Genomic DNA, 13,833 nt, shown 5'->3' on the forward strand with positions numbered 1-13,833 from the left:
TTCAGTTCCCACCTATGAGTTTTAAGCCACTAAATCCATGGTAATTTGCCACAGTAGCCATTGGAAATTAATAAAAGCACTCCTGCCATCTCCAGTGTCCTCTGGAGAAGTGCAGTGTAGGGAGGTATACAGTAGACACTGGGGGCGAGAAACTGCATGGCTCACTCTCACCTTGAGCCCTGCGCTCAGTGCTGAGGCCACACCATCAGAGGCATTTAAATAAATGTGAAGAAAATGACTACAAATCAGGTCATATGCCTAATATTGGAGGGACTCCGGTGTTCGACTTGGTTTGAAGAAGAGAAGACTCAAGCAGAACATAAAAGCTCTCTTCAAATACAAGATAGGTCTGCCCTAATGGAAACGAAGCTTTGATAGGAAGGCTGGCAGAGCAGCCAGCTTCACTGTGTATGGCCTCGAGCAGCTTTAGTTCTATGTTATCAAGAATCTTGCAGCACCCAACACTCTCCTGCAAACACAAAAGTTGCTTCGAGGAAGAATGAAGCAGCTGGACCACGCCATCCGAAGAGAAAGTGCAAAGGAGATGGGTAGATTGGTTACAGGATCTTGATGGTTCTTTCTTAGTCTGAATTTCGATCAGGTGATAAGCTATTTATTCTTCCTTTATTCACACTGACAAAAACATATTGGAGTCTACCTTTGAATGGAATGAAAACTTGTGCTATAGGTGATTTTTCCTATAAAATTTGCTGGGAAATTCAACACAAAAGGTGAAAACAGACAAGAATACTTTCTTAAGCCATTTAATGTTGGCAGATGTTTCGATTTCGATATTGTTTGGCATACAGTAACCATCCAACGTCAAAGAGAGGCACAATCAAAATTAGGTGTGCAGAGGGGACTGGAAATGACAAGTAGAAAGAGTCCCTTGCCATGCCATGAGACGCTGGCTCCTGCACACGACACAGTAGAACTGACATAGGGAATTCGGGGAGAGTCCAGAAGAGGAAAGTGAAGAATGCAGGGCTACCTTCCATTTGCGCATGGTGTTCATTTTCAGCCTTTAGATCCCTTTTCTCATTCAACATCACAACAGTGCCTATTGTAGATGGGGAAACAACATTCAGAGAGGTGGAGTGCTTTGCCTTAGACATCACCAATGTCAAGCAGGAAGGGCTGGTGTTTGACCCCAGGACTCTGACTTCTACATGTTCCACCAGACACACATGGCTGAATTCAATTAGGAAAGTTCGTTTGGGTACTGGGTTTCTCTGATCAACATTTTGCTTCTCCTCTTTCCATTTTCAAGCATTTTTAGATGATTTTTTAAACACAATCATGTGCAGCATGTTTCCATCAACAACAGGCCACATGTACAATGGTGGTTCCTTAAAATTATAATACCATATTTGATTGTACCTTTTCTATGATTAAATATGTTTAGACACACAAATACCACTGTGTTACAGTTGCTTATGGTATTCAGGATGGTCACTTACTGTACAGGTTTGCAATCTACGCAGTGGGCTACACCACATAGCCTAGGTGTGCAGTAGGCTATGCCATCGAGGTTTGTGCAAGTCATTCTCTGACGTTTGCACAAGGACAGAATCATCTAAAAATGCATTTCTCAGAACACATCCCATCATTGAGCAAAGGACAACTATAAGTACATGTTAAAATCCTCTTGGCAATTTTAATGCATCCAATGACAGCTTCTTCAAGATCATTTGGAAGAGGGTTGTCTACAAATAGGAGAAAACTACCCCATATTTTTATGGCTACCAGGAAGGCAAAGGAAATCTTCCTTCTCTGTGCAGTCATATGTCCAAAGCACATGATCTGTGATCACTACTGAGGAAAGTCGCCAAGTAAACCCTACTTGGAATTGCTCAGAAACAATTTTACAAAACTCAAAAGATCACTTCATCAGGCTAAAATGATCTACCCCAAGAGACTGAAGAAAGGTTGCGTTTAAATCAAATGCCATACAGGAGTGAGCGAGTTCTGCCAAAAAGAAAGAAATGGAAATTTGAGATTCTCAGAAAAGAGTTACATTTAGCAGTAAGCAAAGTATCTGAGGCAAAGAAAAATGTAGTGAACATTCTTCTAGAATTGTTTGGATCTTGTTCTGTCTAAAGGCAAACAGTCTGGATTCAGAGCTCAAACAACCCCCTGCAGTGAGTCAAGGTCAGTCCCACCACACAGCCCAAATGGACCACCAAGCCTCTGGCCCCATGGTTCCCCTTTAACCTGCCCAGTCACATAGGGTGGGGTCGGGGCTACGGGGTGCAGCTTTCTGCTCATGCCCAACAGGCTCAAGAAGAAAAGAGGAAGGGCTGAACCTGTGTGGAGTTCACAAATTTCCCAAGAGTTGGAACCAAGAAGGAGCATCTAATTCCTTGGCCTCATCTTACCAGTGAGGACATGAGGCCTCGGCAGTGGGGGCCTGAGTGGAAACAGACCCTCAACAGCAGGTCCAGGGCTACTGCCAGGTCTTGTGGATGCAGGCCCAGTGCTTGCTCTCCTCTGCACCACGCTGCAGTCCTAGGCATCATTTTATACCTAAGCAAAAGATCACAGAACATCACTAATGGATGAACCAAAAAAAAAAACAAAAAAACAAAAAACCTCCAATAAAAGCACTCATTAATTCCAGGATCACAAGAAATACCAAGTGGCTAAGTTCTCACCTATCAATATTTGGGAAACTGCAGAGATGCATTTAGGTAAGCTGATGGGTATGTAAGCATTCTCAGCTCAAACATCAGGGCCTGAACCACCAAGCAAACATTAACCATTTGGTTTTCTGTCAGTTCTCCTTTTCCTTGGGTAAAATAAGATGTATATTCAGTGAAATAATTTTCTGCATGGCCAACATCCTTATCTACAGCCCAGGGCTGCCCTCACTGCCTATATGGCACTAACATTCAGATGCTCTGACGGCTTCTTCACAGAGGGCGGCCACTTCCATTCCACAACAAAAGCTAAGACTTGGAGCAGCAAGCTTCAGAAGCTGACACGGACTTAATTTCACACTATGTGTCAATAACTGATAACAGCCATCAAAAGCAGAGGTTTTATCCACCGGCCACCTAACAGGAAGAGGAAAAGGAGGGACGAAAGGATTCGGTAAGGAGTGAGAGAGACCGAAGGCCCTGAAACCCAGAGATTTTCGACTCTGCTTAGAGTGGTTTTAACAAAAATCATAAAAACAGCAGGGAAAATGAACAGAAGCCTGGTTCAGGGGAGTAAATCTCTGTAGCTTTACCCAAAGATATAAAAAGAGAATTAAAAAATAAACCATTATGATTAATTTTGCTTGGAGCAGGCTTTTATCACAAGTCAAAAGAGGCTGTCAAAATAGACAGGAAAAGATTATAGGAACTGCACAGCACGGCCAGGATGTCCTTTTGAACTGGGAACATGTGATCAAAAAGGCAGGTCGGGCATGCAACTGTGTGCTCCACTCTCCACGAGGGCCCGCCCTGCCTGCTAAACGCTGTCACCAACTGCCAGTAGCGTTTTGAACAACCATCAATAACAGTTCATCACAGAGCCAAGCTAATTTATGATCATAAAAAAGTTAAAAATTCATTTTTAACCATTCCTTAGTTGCCAGATTGACTAAAATCAATGCAAAAAAAAAAAAAAAAAAAAGACATCTAATGAAGCCTTATGGAATGAGAATCCAGCCTGCAAATGCTATGCATCCAGATTCTCAGGCTTACAGCACACAAAGAAACTGAGAAGTAAGAAGCGGCTGCATTGCACATATACTGCAAAAGAAGAGCATTTCTAAAGCCAGCATCACAGGCCCTGTGCAGCATGATCATGTGTTCCTGTGCTGGGGCCACTGGAACTGTGAACACTTCAAAGCAAAGTAAAGCAGACTGAAAAGTGATAGGGAAAATAATTGGTATTTTTTGGTTTCTTTTGTCCCCTCTTTTGAATACCTGTCTGCTTCCTAATTCTCAAAAACAAACAAAAATAACTTCAATAAAACAGCCAAAAATGATTCCCAGTGAGCTAAAGAAAAACTTACTACTGCCTTGAATTAAAACTTCAGGGACTTAACATTGCCTTATTCTCCCAGAAAAATGAAACTTGCAAACTCACAAAATATCAGAAGGCACTGTAATGTTTCAGAAACAAGGTGTTGCAAGTGGCAAGAATTCCAGGACTTCGAAGCAGCTGAGTCTACAGAATTTGGTAGGATTGATGGCCACTAACAGCCATAAGCATTCAGCAGGAAAGGTAACATTTTTTAAGTGAAGTGTGAAATGGGCTCATTCCCTCCTCCCAAATAAATCTGCCTGCTGGGCCACAATTTCTGTGGCCTCAGACTGGCTGACTAACTTCAACAGCCTTGTGCAGTGCAGCATAGTGAGAAATGGCTCGGAGACCTTGAAGGCTGTAATTGAACGATGATGCTGTTGGGTAGAGCCCAAAGGGTCGCTGGGCACTTGGAAACAAACTAGTGAACTTATAAAATAACTCACAGTCACCTTCCCAGGCTGCCCAGCGCTGACATGATGAGGAACCCACAGGCAAGCCCACAGAGAGAGGGCAGCCCCAGGTGAGTGGCACCCACCCCGCACCCAGCACACCACTTTCCTGGCCATGGAGTATAGGTGGGAAAAGGAGGCAATCTGCTTCAGTTTCTGCTGTTTCTATTGTCACCTTTGTCACCAAGCACAAGACAGGTAATCACTCTGTTGAGAATAACCATCTGGCAAGGTTGTTACCGTGAAAATAAAAATCAAAAGGAAATGTCTACAAAGGCAGTTTATAATCTACACATATTTTTAAATTATTACGGCAGATGGTTCCATGTATGTTTTATAAACTTAAGGCTCAATAAAAGTCTGCAGACTTTCATGTGAATTTTGAAAGTACTCAGAACTTTGACTTGAAAGGGCAGAGGAAGGGCTGAAAGGGGAAAAGAGGCAACACACTGCCCACTGATATTTTTTTCTGGGGCAAACTGTCACTTGAAGAGCATCCTCCAGTTAAAAATCAAATAACAAAAAGAAAAGAGACCCACATTCTAAAACTGGAGGGACACTTCCGTCAGACGTACTGGTTATGCCCAGTGGGTTCTTTCTGGTCACTAGGTGGCAATCTGGGGCCCAAATGCGCTTCTGCTCCAATGTGGTGAAAATAGCACCTTTGAATTTTAATAATTGGGGGAACCCCTTTATAAACCACTTTTCTTGAAAGCAGAGAAAGCTTCTCTGATCATCTTGTTGGCTTTATCACACTGAATGATGTCTTTTCTCTTAAGTTACCAGCAAAAGGAGAAAATCAGAAGGTAAACATTCCCCAGGATTCAACGGAAAGTATATTTCCCCAACATTCAACACAAATTATTGAAAGATGTTGACTAAAGGAATATGAACAGTTATAATTAAATTCTGAAACTGAAACTCCAAATAGCGTACTGTATGATGGGTCCCAAGTAAGCCGGTGTTGCGTCACCTTTTTCTCCCAGTCCACAGAAGAGAACAGCATGAAGATCACCGCCCAGAGAGCTCTCACTCCAGCTTGGGACCTCAGAACCATGTGACCCTCGTGTTCCTTTCTCGCCAGTCCCAGGCTGCTGCTTCCAACACACCAGTGGACCCCCACCCCCAACCCCACCCCTGCTGCCTCCCCTTCCACGTGGCTTTGCCTCTTGGTGCCCAACAAGGCCCAGATGTCCTCTACTCCATATGTAGCCTTCAGGCAGCTCTGAGATGCTCTCTTCCTTTTTCAGGCTCCCCTCAGGGTTAATTTAATCTGATTTTAACCAAGTCTGAATTCTAAGAGAAGTCAGCCACTGTGATGGGCGATGGGTGATGGGCGATGGGCTGGGTGTGACTTGTCTGCCTCCCTGCGAGCTAGCAGAGCTTCTCTCAACCCCTCCTTTGGTCAAGACTCCTTCCATATCTGTCTTCAAAAGGAACGACGTTCAGGTCCTCACACATAGGTCCACTTAATTGGAGGGAGAAAGAAAGGAGGGAGGGAGGGGAGGGAGGGGAGGGAAACAGGGAGGGAGGGTGGAGGGACAGAGGGAGGGAGGGAGGGAGGGAGGAAGGCCACAGAGATGCAATGCACATGGCATTAGGTACTCCTTACTATTAGGTAATCTCATAGGACATATTATCTCATAGGATCTTAATTACCATGCTTTTTTAATGGGGGCTGCAGGTGCTTTATTTGGGGGACTAAATCACATCCAAGGAGCACAAAGGTTATTGATAAAGATCTTACACACAACGCAAAGCTGTGGGATGAGCCGTTGGGCTTTCCATTCCTACCCACGGAGAGAGGACCTTCAAACCTCAGAAGACACAGCCTGTGAGCCAGTGCCAGCTGGCGCGCTTCAAGGTCAGCACCGTGGGAAATGACCTGTGACCTTGTGGGGCAGGGTGGCTCCTTCTCCATGTCTCAGTTTCCTTGTTTATAAAATATCTGATGTACGTAATTAAAAAACAAACAGCTAATACCTACACAAGATTTTTACAATTTGCAAAGCACTTTCCCAAGCATTATATCAATACTGTGATATACCATTTTTCTTCTCTTTATGGCTAATATGTTATGCCAGAAAGTCATATACATGAAAACTCTTTGTAAACTGCTTTTAAAACTACACTTGGAAAAAGAATTATGGTAACAAATAAACAGCCATGAAAAACTTTAAAAATTTGTAATTTTGTGATATTATTATGGGGTTTTTATGGGGTACAAGGAGGAGGTGGTGGACGGAAAGGAAGATCTTTTCCCTACTGAGTGTTCTCTGCATATTTTAAACTATATTTCAAGAAACAAATGTAGCCTACATTATGGCAGCTGTTTACAAGAGGATCTTGCAAGTATTTTCATCCATGGCTGGGTTATTACAGAATATATAAATTTCTATTTCTTTGACATATCTTTTTTCTTTGTGGTGTGTCTTAGGGGAAGCTTTTTGTTAAAAGACACTCGTGAATTGTTTTTTGAAACAGAAACCATCAGTGTTAGCAGATGATACTCTTTTCTCTGAACAATAAGCAAGAGTCCTCAGGACACGAAGGCTCAGCTACTGCTGGATCCTGAGGCACGGGATTTATAGCAAAGGTTAGTCCACTGTGAATGTGGAAGATGTGAATGCACTCAACGATGATTTGCCAAGACATGAGAGCCGGTGCTAGAAGGCCACCCACCTCTCCTGGCTACAGCAGTGATCAGCTTCATTCTGCCCTGGAAGTCCAGACCAAGATATATGAAGCCCCCAGGATCCCCACTGTCTAGATAAGCTCTGCTAGTCAACCTTCAGCCTCCAGCCTCGGTTGCTGAACTCAAATCAGGGCAGTGCTATGACCACACTGGAGCCCAGGAGCTACAGACCCGTTTCATACTAATCCCCACGGGTCACTGCAAGCTTTCCACTGCCATCCTGTCTCCCGAAACATTTTCCATATCAAAAATGCAGCTTTATCTTGGAAAGAAAACAACTGTAATAACAAGCTCCCACCTTATCAATAAGAAAAAGCCAGATAATCTACAAAATTATAACTCTCTTGAACCCATCAGAGAGTTCAGGTCACAAGGCAACCAATTAGCCTGAAATCTAAAGAAAGATAAATTCCTCCTAGAAGACACAGGATTCGAGCCTGGCTTCCCTAGGGCAGGGCCTAAGAGAAAGACAAGACTGCCAAAGAAAGGCATAAGAAGATTTCCGCTAAGAGTTTTGGTGCATGTAGGTGACTACAGAAGCTGCGGGTACAGGAGAGCTTGCACTCACTCCCAGGGTATTTTCTGCAGACTTCACCGATTGCTCACAAAAGAGATGAGGGGCTAGGGCAGAAGGTAAGGGAGTGTCCCCCATGATGCAAGGCTGGAAAGGGGACCAGCTGGAAAGGGGGTGGAAAGTGTCCCCCATGACGCAACGCTGGAAAGGAGATCACTGCTGCAGGAAACCTCAGGGTCCTCCCTAAACCCTCCCGCTAGGGGACAAAGCTTTAGCTTCTGAGAGGAAGACAGCAAAACCAGTCACTGCCAGGGAACTGATGAAGACCCACTGTGGCTGGAGAAAGGAACAGAATAAAACCCTCCACTTCTGGGAAAGGGGCAAGAAATCATTCTGGGTCCAGATTTTGACAGACTCTCTACTGCCAGAGAAGAGGCAGGACCACTGAGAAATCCCCACTTCCAAGACCCAGGTACAGAAATCCTGCCTAAACATGAGGCTGAAACAGAAAAAAAAAAAAGAGAAACCCCAGCAGGTACCAGGCATCCAGTGACAAGTATCAGAACTCTACAGCTAGGGAAGGGGCAAGAGCATGGAGCAAGACTGCTCTGGGGTGGAGGCAAGAGAAACCTAGAGCTGAAGGTGGGACAGGAGCAGTGAGAAAACCTGTTGAAGGAAACCAGCCCCAACCCTAAGCAGAAGGTAATGAATTTGAAGCCAGTGGTGCATTGAAGGTAGTCATAACAGCAAACCTCAACTAAACTCCTCTCTAGGCTGATTCAAGCCCCCACAAAAAGGCCTAGCAGAAAAGGAGATATGCACATTTCATGGCATACAGATTGTTTATCTCAGTCTCTGCAGCCTGTGTATCAAATCCAGTCCACCATCTGTTTTCATACATACAGGTTTATTGGGACACAGTCAAGGCTTTTCATTCAAGATTTGTCTATGTCTGCAATAAAACAGAATTGAGTCGTTGTAATAGAGTTGGTATAGCCTGTGAAGTCTAAAATACTGCCTCTCTGGCATTATGCAGACAAGTTTGCCAATCCCTGCTATATATGGTGTCAAGCTTTTAACCAAAAGTTTTCAAACACATGAAAAAGAGAAAAAATAACTCACCCCCAAATCATACAACAATCCATGGGACCAGATACAGATATGATCCACATCCTGGAACTATCAAATAGGGAATTAAATAACTGTCATAAATACATTTACAACTTTAGAGCAGGAGTGAGCAAGTTACAGTTCATGGACCGAATCCAGGCTTCCGTCTGATTCTGTAAACATTTTAGTGGAACATGCTACACTCATGTGTTTACTTATTGTCTATGGCTGTTTCCTCACTACAGCAGCACAGCTGATGAGTTACAACAAAGACTACATGCCGCACAGCCTAAAATACTTACCATCTCCCTTCCTGGAAAGGTTTGCCAAATCCTGCTCTAGTGGAAAAGGTGAATATCATGCATTAACTGCAGACACATAATATAAAGAGAAACAAAGATGAAAATTACAGCTGAGTTCTCACTTGAAACAATGGAAATCAGAAGTCAATGCAAATCACATTGATAAAGATATGAAACAAAAAAACTATCAACACAGAATTCTATACCCATGAAAATATCCTTTATAAATGAAGAAGCCTAACATCAGAGTCCCAAAACACATGGAGCAAAAACTGACTGAACTGAGAAAAGAAATAGATAATTCAACATTAACAGTTGGAGAATTCAATACTTTACTTTCAACAACTAGGTAAGATCAACAAATAAATGAAAAACATGAACAACATAAACCAACAAGACATAAGATACTCTGCTCCACCCAACAACGGCAGAGTGTGTATTCTTCTCAAGTGCATATAGAACGTTACTCAGGATAAACCAAACATTAGGCCATAAAACAAGTCTCAATAAATGTAAAAGGCTTGAAATCACATATTCTCTGAACACAATGGAATGACATTAGAAATCGATAATAGAAGGAAATTGGAAAACTTACAAACACATGAAAATCTAAAAACACGCTCTTAAATGAAAAAAATCAGAGAGGAAACCACAGAAAAATTAGAAAATACTTTGAGATGAATGAAAACTAAAACACAATAAAATTTACAACTAGAGCTGTGCTTAGAAGGAAGCGGTATTAGTCTGTTTTCATGCTGCTGATAAAGACATATCCGAGACTGGGCAATCTACAAAAGAAAGAGGTTTAATAGACTTACAGTTCCATGTGCCTGGGGAAGCCTCACAATCATGGTGGAAGGCAAGGAGGAGCAAGCCACACCTTACACGGATGGCAGCAGGCAAGAGAGTGTGTGCAGGGAAACTCCCACTTACAAAACCATCAGATCTCGTGAGACTTACTAACTATCACAAGACCAGCATGGAAAAGACCCACCCACCATGATTCAGTTACCTCCCACCAGGTCCCTCCTACAACACATGAGAATTCAAGATGAGATCTGGGTGGGGACACAGCCAAACCGTATCAGAAATATATAGCTTTAAATGCCATATTAAAAAGGAAGAAAGAGCTCAAATCAGTTACTGAACCTTCCACCTTAAGAAGCTATACAAAAATAAAAGAGCAAACAAAACTCAAGGCAAGCAGGAGGAAACAATAATAAAGATTAGAGTGGAAAAAGTGAAATAGAAAATTTTAAAACTAGAGAAAATTCAGTGAAAACAAAAGCTAGTTTTTTGGGAAAAAATCAGCAAAATTGACAGACTTTTACCCAGACTGATCAAGAAAGAAAGAGAATACTAAAATTGATAAAATCAGGAATGTACAGGGAATAACACTACTGACTTCACAGAAACAAAGTGGATGAAAAGAGACTATTATAAACAATTGTTTGCCAATGAGTTAGATAACCTACACAAAATTTATAAATTCTTAGAAAGACACAAACTACTGAAAGTAACTCAAGAAGAAATATAAAATATAAATAAAACTATAACAAGAGACTGAATTAGTAATCAAAAAACTTCCCATGAAAAGAGAAAAAGCTAAGCACAAATGGCTTCACTTGTGAATTCTACCAAACATTTAAAAAAGAATTAACACATAATGGAATACTATTTAGCCATTAAAAGAATAAAGTACTGATACATGCTACAACATGGAATAACCTTGAAAACATTATGCTGAGTAAGAGAAGACAGACATAAAGGGACACATTATTTGATTCAATTTATATGGAATACTGATAATAGGCAAATCCACAGATACTGAAGGTCGATTAGTAGACTAGGGGTATGGAATAAGGAGTAACTGATAATGGGTACACAGTTTCCCTTTAGGGTGATAAAAATATTCTGAAATTAGATAGTGGTAATGACCATCCAACTCTGTGAACATAATATAAAGCATTTAATTATACTTATATAAAGGGTCATTTTGATGGCATGTGAATTATAGAGTTATATATATATGTGTGTGTGTGTATATATGTATGTGTGTGTGTGTGTATATATATATAAAGGAGATTTGATTTCTAAATACCTTTCTTCAATTAAAGGAACCAGGGCTCCTTGGATAAACAGCTAATTCATGAACAAGTGGGGTTTACCCCAGGAATGCAAGTCTGCCTCAACATTTGAAAAACCAATCAATGTAATAATCTAGTATCTCAAGCAACACACTGGAAAATAAAGCCACATGTTATCTTAATAGATGCAGGAAAGCCATTTTACAAACTTCAACATCCATTCATGGTAAAACTCTCAGCAAACCAGGATACAGAGTAACTTTCTCAAGCTAATAAATGGCATCTACAAAAAATGTATATTAATCTATACATACAAAGTCAGAATGTTTTCCCCTTATGATCAGGAAGAAGTCAAACATGTCTGACCTCACCACTCCTATTCAGCATCTCACAGGAGATCCTAGCCAGTTCAGAAAGGCACTGACATAGGAGAAAAAAAAAGACATAATATGGTCTTGATTTACAGACAACTGCCACGTCTCTGAGCCCAAGCTAAGCCAACATATCCCCTGTGACCTCCACGTACACATCCAGATGGCCTGAAGTAACTGAAGAATCACAAAAGAAGTGAAAATGGACAGTTCCTGCCTTAACTGATGACATTACCTTGTGAAATTCCTTCTCCTGGCTCAGAAGCTCCTTCACTGAGCACCTTGCAACCCCTGCCCCAGCCCACCAGAGAACAACCCCCTTTGACTGTAATTTTCCACTACCTACCCAAATCCTATAAAACGGCCCCACCCCTATCTTCCTTCACTGACTCTCTTTTCGGATTCAGCCCACCTGCACCCAGGTGAAATAAACAGCCTTGTTGCTCACACAAAGCCTGTTTGGTGGTCTCTTCACATGGACACGTATGGCAACAACATAATTGTCTAAGTAGAAAATCCCAAAGAATTTGCAAAAAGCAACCAGAAGGGGTAAGGTCAAGATGGCTGACTAGAAACGGCAGCATTGGGAGGCTCCCATTGAAGAAAACCATAATAAGCATGTGAATCCTTCATCAGCAGCCAAGGTATCCAGGTTCTCTCATCAGAACCGACTAAGAGCTGGAGGGAAAAAGGAAGAAGAAGGAAGAACAATGTAGTGCAGCAGCCCACCTGAGAGTCACACAGGGCAGGGGAGTCCCCTCCCCGCAGCAAAGGGAGGCAGTGAGTGAGCTTGCTACCCAGCCCGGGAAACCGTGCTTTTTCCATGGAACTGTGCAACCCTGGGATTGGAAGATTCCACTCACGAACCCACGCCACTGGGACCTAGCATCCCAACCTCAGAGTGTGCAAATGCACATACTCTTAGCCTCTCAGCTGGAATCAACTTAAGCCTACTGAACTCCCAGGAGGAGGGGCAACCAGCTCCAGCTGCAGCTGCCTGCTGTCTAAGCCATTTGAGCTCTTTTGGGGAGGGGCAGCAGCCAGCACTGGGACTCGCCACTGCCTAACACGCTAAGCTCCCTGGATGGGAGAAGGGCATCCATCTCTATAGCCCCAGGCTGTGCTTTTCCCAGATGGATCCAGGGGAGCTGGATGCTTGGTCCCAAGACTCGTCCCCCACTGCCCAACACACTGGCTGTAGCAGTCTGTGGCCAGAGTGCCTCTTTAGACCTGACCCTTAACCATCCTTCCTCATTGGGCAGGGCTTCCCTGTAGGAACTCCAATAACTCAAGCCAGAGGCTCAGGGACAGAACCTGGATCCCCTAGTGGGAGGGGTAGCCACAGTCTCTGCAGACCAGGAGACTTAGCATTTCCTCCTGGTAGTTCTGAGAAAAAATCAACATAAAAATGCTGAAAACCCAAAAGGCCAGAGTGCCTCTTTCCTCCAAATGATCACAACGTCTCTCCATCAAGGGCACAGAACTAGACAGATGATCAGATGGACGAATTGACAGAAGCAGGCTTTAGAAGATGGGTAATAAAAAACTACACTGAGCTAAAGGAGCATGTTCTAACCCAATGCAAAGAAGCTAAGAACTTTGATGAAAGGTTAGAGGAATTGCTAACTAGACTAACCAGTTTAGAGAGGAATATAAACAACAGGATGGAGCTGAAAAACACAGCACAAGAACTTCGTGAAGCATAAACAAGTATCAATAGACAAACCGACCAAGTGGAAGAAAGGATATCAGGGTTTGAAGACCACCTTGCTAAAATCAGAATGCAGATAAGACTGGAGAAAAAAAGAATAAAAAAGGATGAACAAAGCCTCCAAGAAATATGGGACATCATCAAAACACTGAACCTACAATTGACTGGAGTACCAGAAGGAGGTGGGGAAAATGGAAACAAGCTGGAAAACACACTTCAGGATGTTATCCGGGAGAATGTCCTGAAGAAAGCACTAAATATGGAAAGGACAAAACATTACTACCCACTACAAAAACACACAAGTACACAGACCAGTGACACTATGAAGCAACCACATAAACAACTCTGCAAAATAACCAGCTAGCATCGTGATGACAGGATCAAATTCACACATAACAATAATAACCTTAAATATAAATGGCCTAATGCCCTAATTAAAAGACACAGACTGGTAAATTGGATGAAGAGTCAAGACTCATCAGTGTGTTGTATTCAGAAGACCTATCTCATGTGCAAAGACACACATAGGCTCAAAATAAAGGGATGAAGGAAAATTCACCAAGCAAATGGAAAG

General features: G+C 42.5%; 1 protein-coding gene across 5 annotated transcripts in view; it reads right to left on the reverse strand.

The window, feature by feature from the left end:
* The window catches only part of DCDC2C (doublecortin domain containing 2C), a 134,909-nt gene that overhangs the window by 14,522 nt on the left and 106,554 nt on the right, over window positions 1-13,833 (reverse strand). The window lies entirely within an intron of this gene.

Source organism: Trachypithecus francoisi, unplaced genomic scaffold (genome assembly GCF_009764315.1).
Source record: "Trachypithecus francoisi isolate TF-2019V2 unplaced genomic scaffold, Tfra_2.0 Lachesis_group17, whole genome shotgun sequence".
Classification (NCBI taxonomy): domain Eukaryota; kingdom Metazoa; phylum Chordata; class Mammalia; order Primates; family Cercopithecidae; genus Trachypithecus; species Trachypithecus francoisi.